This window comes from Cucurbita pepo, chromosome LG16 (genome assembly GCF_002806865.2).
Source record: "Cucurbita pepo subsp. pepo cultivar mu-cu-16 chromosome LG16, ASM280686v2, whole genome shotgun sequence".
In the NCBI taxonomy this organism is placed as follows: Eukaryota; Viridiplantae; Streptophyta; class Magnoliopsida; order Cucurbitales; family Cucurbitaceae; genus Cucurbita; species Cucurbita pepo.
This window is the reverse complement of record NC_036653.1, coordinates 3,107,547-3,116,753: the sequence shown is the minus strand read 5'-3', so window position 1 is coordinate 3,116,753 and position 9,207 is coordinate 3,107,547.

Here is a 9,207-nt window from a genome sequence, read left to right as displayed (position 1 = left end):
TAAAACAATTTCACTCTATAGTATGTTTCAATTCCTTCAACCATGCGGCAGTAGATAATGAGATATATTCTTCTTCAATGATAGAAAGAGAAATAATGAGTTGTTTCTTTGAACCCCGTGGAAAAGTAAGTAAAAACACCTCAACCAACATTAAGAACGTAATCTGATGTACTTTTTTTACCATCAACATTACCACTCCAATCGCTATCACAATAATCCGTCAATACTAATTTTGAAATTTTTTTTGGAGTGAATTGTGTCACAAGTTTATATGCTCCCAATGACTTTGTATTTGGGGTTGTCATAGATCTACATCACATACTTACAATAAATAACATATTAGGTCTCATTATGGTAAGTACATCAAGTCTCCAACATCATCTTTACGCGAAATAAATGTTATTCAACCCCTATAAAATAAAGTCAAATTGTAATTAATGTCATACATTTATTCTAAGATGGTTACAAATTTTGAGTAGATGATGATCTAGAGATGAACCCTAAAGATGATCTAGAGACATGAACCCTAGATTTCTCGCATACCTCTCAAACACACTCTCCCCAATCCCCACGACTCACCAAAACAACGCCAAAATGGTCCTCAACCTTCTCAAAAACCACCTGCAAAGAAACCCCACATATCCAACGTTGAAACAACCTACTCACACCACAAAAGGGATCACCGAGGACTATACACATGAATAAGGTAGGCTTTCACCCCTTAGCAATGTGATTCGTTGTTAGAAAAGATGATTTGAATTTCGGATTGGTTGGCCCCTCACAGATCTATGTGTTATAGGTGTTTACAATCCATAATACCACGTGGGAGGTGAAGAGGAAGGAGAAACGACGAAGAACTAAAGGAAAATGACGAGAAACGTGTTAGGATCGCTCAACAACGCACATACTCGATCAAGATGAACACAAAGAACATGAGAGAGAAAATTCAAGGAGAAATATTGGCTAAAGATTTTATTGATGACTTGAGTATGTACAACAAGAGAGAATACAGAGAATGAGGAGAGTACATCTTGGAAGCACGGGATATATATATGCTTTCTGTTGAAATAAAATTCGCTCTGATACTAATTTGTAGAAAATAACAATCTGCTCTATACCAATTTGTAGAAATAAACGCTCGCTCTGAAACTAACTTGTTAAAATAACACTCACGAAGCTATGAAGGAGATGTCGAGAGGGGAGAGACAAGGAGACAAAGAAATTCTGAAAAGCTCTTTTCTATTACACTGTACTTTTTAACTCTTGCTCTTTTTAACTAGGTAACTCTTGCTCTTTTTAACTAGGTAACTCTTGCTCTGTTCTTTACCATGGAAAACGAATTAATTGATAGGTTTTCAAAAATCTAAAATTGGCTGTCCCATAACCCACCCTCTTCCTTTGGCCTTTTCCTTCTTCATTTTTTTCTTTGGCCTCTTCGTTACTCCTCAATTTCAAAAACCTTACTAAAATTAACAAAATTAAAAACTATCTTTTTTTTAGTTTATTCCCAACAAAACTCCCCCACAAACTTAGATGCTCTATTCAATTATTCCACTTGCGCCGCTTTCGTTTTCTCGAGCTTAGGCGTGGTTTCTTCAATTTCCTCCCCTTGTCCTCGAGCGACAAACTAAGCTTGTCCTTTTCTGATGAGACTTCATTTGGAGCTTCTCGAGAACAGCCCATTTGAGATACCAACTCCTCATTTCTCCCATTCTCAGCCACGCTCGATTCAGACGTCATAGCTCCGTTTAGTTTACTCAATTCCCTTCGCAAGTCCACAACGACATTTTCAACTTTCATATTTGCTTCCTCCATTTCGGCTTTATCACGAGTGAGTGTCTTAATTGTGTGTCGTAAATTTGCTGCCTTCTGTTGGACTTGATTTAGGTTCATGCCACTCCCACAACGACATTTTCAACTTTCATTTTTGCTTCCTCCATTTCGGCTTTATCACGAGTGAGTGTCTCAATCGTGTGTCGTAAATTCATTGCCTCCTGTTGGACTTGATTCAGGTTCATGTCGAGCTCGTCCACTAGAGCATCAATCTCCATTAACAAGTCATTCTCTTTCTTCACACCTTCTTCAACTTTCTTCACAAGTTCAGAGATTTCCTGCCTATTCTCTTCCTTCTCCTGTTTGAGATAGGAGGAACTCTCACTCAGCTCACCAATTTCCTTCTCTAACCTTTCAATCTTTATTTCTAATTCTTTCTTTTCTTCTTCCATTTTCATCCTCTTTCTTCTTTCTTCCTCGAATTGCCTTTCCGACCATTGGAGCTCTCTCTCTTCGAGCTCGGGTTCTGTGTTATTTGGTTGTTCATCTTTCTTCGATTTTCTCGTCTCCGCTATCAGGATTTCGCCACATCCGCTGTGCATCACCTCATTTCCAACAGTTTTCACTACCTCACGACTATCGCCATCGTTTTTCGCACTGCCATGTTCTTTTGTTTCAGTTCTTCATTTTGGACCATCAAGAGAATGTCTCCGTTTGTTGCGTCATCCAAGGCTAGGTTGATCGTTTCTTCCATCTTTTCCTCGGCTTGACAATCTCTTGCTTAGTGACCCATTTTGCCACAATTGTAACATTTGTTGGAGTTATAATTATTTGCATAGTGGCCATATTTTGACATTTGTAACACTGGACATTGGAATTATATCTTTGACCGCGTCCTTGATTGCGTCCTCTTCCACGCCAATTTGCTTGGCTCGATAGTCTCTTCTCCTTATAATTTTCTTCATAATTATTGCCTTGACCACCTTGACCATTCCCGCGACTTCCACGACCTCTACTTTGAGTATTTTGAAAGTAGAGTACCTTTTCATCCTTTATTGATGCCTTAGTCTGAAGCGCTTGATCGAGTGTCTCCTCCTTTTTCTTACGTTGCTCGTGTGCCTCGAGAGAACCGGTGAGCTCATCGACCGTGAACGTCGCTAGGTCCTTTGACTCTTCTATGATACATACAACATTCTCGAAGTTGTCTGTTAACGACCTCAAGATCTTCTCCACAACCCGCGTCTCGGGTAACATTTCTCCGTTTCGATTTAGTTGATTTGCCACGGTCTGTACGTGCGTAATGTAGTCAGATATATTTTCTGACTCCTTCATCTTCATGCTCTCCAACTCGCCACGCAGAGTTTGGAGACGCACCTGCTTGACTCGGTTGGTTCCTTTGAACACTTTTTCTAAAGTGTCCCACGCTTCTTTTGAAGTAGTTGCCCTTGCAATCTTCTCAAAGTCCAACTCGTCAACAGCCCGGAACAGCATGTATAATGCTGTCTTATCCTTTGATCGTAATTCTTTTAGCGCCTTGTTTTGCGCCGCCGTATAACCCGTGGTATCCTTCGGTTCTTCGAAACCTTCTTCGACCACCTCCCATGCATCTTGAGAACCGAGAAGAGCTTTCATTTGGATGCTCCAATTCTCATAGTTCGTCTTCGTCAATCGTGGTAGCAGCATTTGTCCCATCATGTTCGCCATCGGCTCTGATACCAATTTATTGAAATAGAAATTCGCTCTGATACCAATTTGTAGAAAATAACAATTCGCCTCTGATACCAATTTGTAGAAATAAACGCTCGCTCTGAAACTAACTTGTTAAAATAACACTCATGAAGAAGTTGTGAAGGAGATGTCGAGAGGGGAGAGACAAGGAGACAGAAATTCTGAAAAGCCCTTCTCTATTACACTATACATTTTAACTCTGTAACTCTTGCTATGCTCTTGCTCTAATTTTTAGCTCGAAAACGAATTAATATATAGGTTTTCTAAAATCTAAAATTGGCTATCTCATGACCCACTCTCCCCTCAAATACTATTATAAAACTACTCTTTTTCATTTGAGTTTATTCCTAAATATAGGTTTAATAGATTTAACGACTTTCCAATATAATCTACCAAATATATCTCTACCAAAGTTTTACCGAATATGTACGGTATATCTCTACGAAATATATTTCTACCAAATATATTTCTACCAAACTTTTACCGAATATCCATATCTCTCCGAAATATCTGCCATACATATCTCTGTCAGATCCTATATCCCAACAAAATCGACGATAGAGCACCATTTCAAAGGAGAGAGAAAAACAACCAAAAAAATCGCGTAGAATCGGGCGAAGAAGACAAGATACGATGGATCCGAATCCGGGTTAGACACAACCCGCAACCTAACATCAAGGCCCATTCCATTGCAGCCTAGAACCTAGATCAGCCTTGCAGTTGCTACCTGCGTACGCGCACGCCTAGACCTAGGACCCACATTTCGGCCCAATTCACACAACCAGCCCAACCTCACATCTACAGTAGCCCATGACCCGTAACCTGTGCCTCGACCCAAAACTGCATGCACACGCATCGGTCTCTAATTGTGTCATGTGGCACACTTGCAGCATGACTCCCCTTCGACTCAGTCGGCTTAGGCTGCTCGGCTCTGCGACTCAATTTTGGCTCCTCTCGACTTGGTAATGAAAAACTAGCCGATTCCCACCATTCCGTTTGTTTCGAAGCTAAATTTTTCCTTATTTAAGTCAAATAAGGTCTATATAAGGGTAAAACTCTCCGATTAACTTCAATTGAGTTAGAAATTATTAAGTTACTAACAAAACGGATATTCCAATAGGAAACGACAACTGGCGATAATTTGGAGCATTTTCGAGGAACGGGAGCTAACGTACTTGAATTAGGGAGAACGCCGGCTAAGGCCAACCAAGTAAGTGCCCTTACCGTCGTTGGTTATAATTGTGTGTTGTATGATGACACATGTCCATGACTTCGCATGTGTCACAGAGCGTATATGTAAACTGTTATGAGAAATGATATGTAAATGTTATGCGATATGATTGTTATGCTGAATTTGATGAATTGATATGCTTTATGATATGTTATGTTATGATATGTTGACGACATGCTTGGGATTATTATGTGGCTATTATGATATATAATATGATATGTGTACGATATGAATTATTGTGACATGAAAACTTTATGATATGATTGATATATGACATGAATGATACACTATGATTGACACAAAAATCGACGAACTAGCTGAAATACAAATTCGGCATACGCATGAGAATTATGATAAATGATATGAAAAATTCTATGAGAAATGATATAAAAAATGATATGATATGTACAAAACCCTAGCGAGGTTGTATTAATGATAATTAAAACGAAAGAATGTTGAGACCTCATGCATTATTGTGTGCTCATGCATCGTGGAATACCCTTATTCCTTCACGATAGTACGGACGCGTACGCTACTAGGCAGGGGAACGTTCATTATGTTTATCATAATGCTACCATGACGATCACTACTCCTAACAGGTGTCCGACATCAACAGCTACCAAAGAATGCTCGCCCGACTAGAAAGGAGCATAGGAGGTGTGCAAACCAATTGGTGAGTCCATACTCGCACGTGTGAACCGTGTAGGGAAATTAAGTACACATCCAAGTTCCTTGGTAGGATAGCTGCCATAGGAAAATAGACTCTTATGATGTGTTTCATGCATGCAACTGTATATGTTTGCATTTGACCCCAATAAGGAGGTCGCTTTTTCAGGTAAAGGCAAGGCTCCCCTGTACGACTGACAGTGGCATCGCAACTACGAAACTATGACACATACTTAAGATAATTTCGTATTTAAATATTAATAAACTATAGGTTGTTAATTGCATTTTCATTTAGTAGCATAGAGGTTAGTATATGATATTTTATTTTATATTGTTTTTCTTTTTAGTTCAAATTGAATTAGTGTGTTTAAGGGCCTTAAATGAGCATGCAAGACTAAAGTTAATTTTATTATAAAGTTCCAATTGAATTATTTTCGTATTAAATGTTCATGATATGTAACAGTAATGACCTTAGGTTATGTAGAATATTTAGGGTCGTTACATATATTTTATGATTTTTCATTTACTTTAAAGTTACATTTACATAAACGTAAATTATGGTTATAGACTACAAAAATTACGGACTCTTGAAATGTCTCGTCAAAGTGAATGATTTTGTTTTAAGGCTATATAAAACTATGTATGAAATGCCTCAAATAGAGGTGATCGGCCTCAAATAAAGGTAAAGAATTTTTAGGTTGCATGTTTAAAATCATTCAAACTTAAGATATTTGATCAATAAGATAATCCAAATCTTACTTTCCTTTCGAGGAATTCTTGAATATTTAGATCTAAAAGTTATTTTTCAATAAAATTATTAGATCTAATTCCCAAAATTTACAACCATTTAGGGCTTTTATTTTATTAATAGTTTGATAAATAAAGAATAAAATCTTCTTGCCTATTACTTGAAATTTTTTTCTCATTGAGAAAATAATTAATTTGTCAATTCGTTCCAATTCTCAACTTCAATATATTCTCTCTCGACAATTTTCTTTAATTAAGTCAGAATCTAATAACACTTTCATTTGAATACTCCATTGATTATGATTCTTCCCACTAAATTAAGGAAGGTGGGGTTGCAATAGCTTACCCCTTATTGTTGCCACTTTTGATCTTGAGCTAGATACCACTTGTTAAAAATGCAGTAGATCCTCACTAAACTCAAAAGACGAGAAGAAAATTGATCTTACACAATTTAGAAGAAATAAGATTACCCATGTTTATACTAGTAGAAAAATAATCAAAACACATCGATATTAAATATCATACTTGAAACTGAGTCTACCACAACAATCTTCTCGAATTAAAGACTTTATAAGAGGTGTGGCACTTATGTGATGTTGCCGAGTCGCTAGAACCTTGTCTGGGCCGAACTATATTGGGTCATCTTGCTAGAACCTTGCCTTGGCCAAACTATATTGGGTCATCTCTTCGTTGAAGTTCGTTCAAGGCAAGTGTGAATTGTCAAGGAGATTTAGGTCAAGCTCGCTATTGACTTGTTATAAGGGTTATAGTAGACTCGACCTCGTTAAGCTTACAACGGTAGGAACGAGAGGGACGAAGCAACGTGTCAACATCATATCATCAAGGGGCTAACCCTTCATCGTCAAATTCAAGCAATGCCTCTTTACCTTCTTCTATGCAATCTCTACTACCGACAACCAATGTGTAGGCAAATCGAGTTTTCTTCCTCTAAACTGATTTTTCAAATTACATGTTTTTTTTAGCTCGTGTAGTAATGTTGATTAAGGCCCCATATTGAGGCAAGGAGACTCTTTTTTTTTTTTTTTTTGAAGGGTGATAACTCTTCAAAATACATCTTTTCACGCTCACCATTTTCTCACTAATTGCTCCATTTGCATAATTCGAAGCTAATTGTACATTTAATTGAGTTATTTGATAAAATTTCAGAACATTTATGTTGAACCATGATGCTGTAGCAAATCTGAAAACAATGACGATAAATGTCTTTACAAATTGCTAACCCTGATTCTGCAACCATGCAAAAAGCAAATTTTTCGAGGATAACATGAAAATTACAATCGACTACCGAATTAGGAACATCTTAGGTAGACAGCAACCCTAATTCTGAAACAATACGAAAAGCAAATTTTTCGAGGATAACATGAAAATTACAATCGACTACCGAATTAGGAACATCCTAGGTAGACGATTTACTCTTTTTCGAGAAGACGCGAAAATAGAAAAGACGCGGCAACTGTTTCAAACGGAGAAGACGCGACAACTGTTTCACACGGAGAAGACAGAGAAGACGCGACAACTGCTTCACACGGAGAAGACACAGAGAAGACGCGACAACTGCTTCACACGGAGAAGACACAGAGAAGACGCGACATCTGCTTCACACGGAGAAGACAAGGCAACGACTTCAAACGGAGAAGACAAGGCGACGACTTCAAACGGAGAAGACAAGGCGACGACTTCAAACGGAGAAGACAAGGCGACGACTTCAAACGGAGAAGACAAGGTGACGACTTCAAACGGAGAAGACAAGGTGACGACTTCAAACGGAGAAGACAAGGTGACGACTTCAAACGGAGAAGACAAGGTGACGACTTGACTATGCCTTCGAAGAGGCTTGACTCCTTTTCTTTTGGAGTCAGGGTTTACCAATCTATTGGCATGACTAAGTTTAAGGCATGACTCTGATACCATATTAGATGAACACGACTCTCCAAAATGATATGATATTATCCACTTTGAGTATAAGCTTTCGTGACTTTACTTGCTTTCATGACTTTACTTTGGGCTTTCCCAAAATACCTCATTCCAATAGAAAGTATTCCTTGATTATAAACCCATGATCATTCCCTAAATTAGTCGATGTGGGACTTTCATCATCCAACACCGAGAAGACGCGGCAAGCGTTCCCAACCGGAGGAAGACGCAGCAAGCATCCCCAAACGGAGGAAGATGCAGCAAGCATCTCCCAAACGGAGGAAGACGCTGTTAGGATCGCACAACAACGCACACACTCGATCTAGATGAACACAAAGAACAGGATAGAGAAAATGCAAGGAGAACTCTGACTAAAGGATTTATATTGATGACTTCAAGTCTGTGCAGCAAGAGACNTTAGGATACCAATTGTTAGGATCGCACAACAGACGCAGCAAGCGCCCCCCAAACGGAGGAAGCCGCAGCAAGCGCCCCCCAAACGGAGGAAGCCGCAGCAAGCGCCCCCCAAACGGCAGAAGACGCAGCAAGCGCCCCCCAAACGGCAGAAGACGCAGCAAGCGCCCCCCAAACGGCGGAAGACGCAGCAAGCGCCCCCCAAACGGCGGAAGACGCAGCAAGCGCCCCCCAAAGCGCCCCCCAAACGGCGGAAGACGCAGCAATCGCCCCCCAAAGCGCCCCCCAAACGGCGGAAGACGCAGCAATCGCCCCCCAAAGCGCCCCCCAAACGGCGGAAGACGCAGCAATCGCCCCCCAAAGCGCCCCCCAAACGGCGGAAGACGCAGCAATCGCCCCCCAAAGCGCCCCCCAAACGGCGGAAGACGCAGCAATCGCCCCCCAAAGCGCCCCCCAAACGGCGGAAGACGCAGCAATCGCCCCCCAAAGCGCCCCCCAAACGGCGGAAGACGCAGCAATCGCCCCCCAAAGCGCCCCCCAAACGGCGGAAGACGCAGCAATCGCCCCCCAAAGCGCCCCCCAAACGGCGGAAGACGCAGCAATCGCCCCCCAAAGCGCCCCCCAAACGGCGGAAGACGCAGCAATCGCCCCCCAAAGCGCCCCCCAAACGGCGGAAGACGCAGCAATCGCCCCCCAAAGCGCCCCCCAAACGG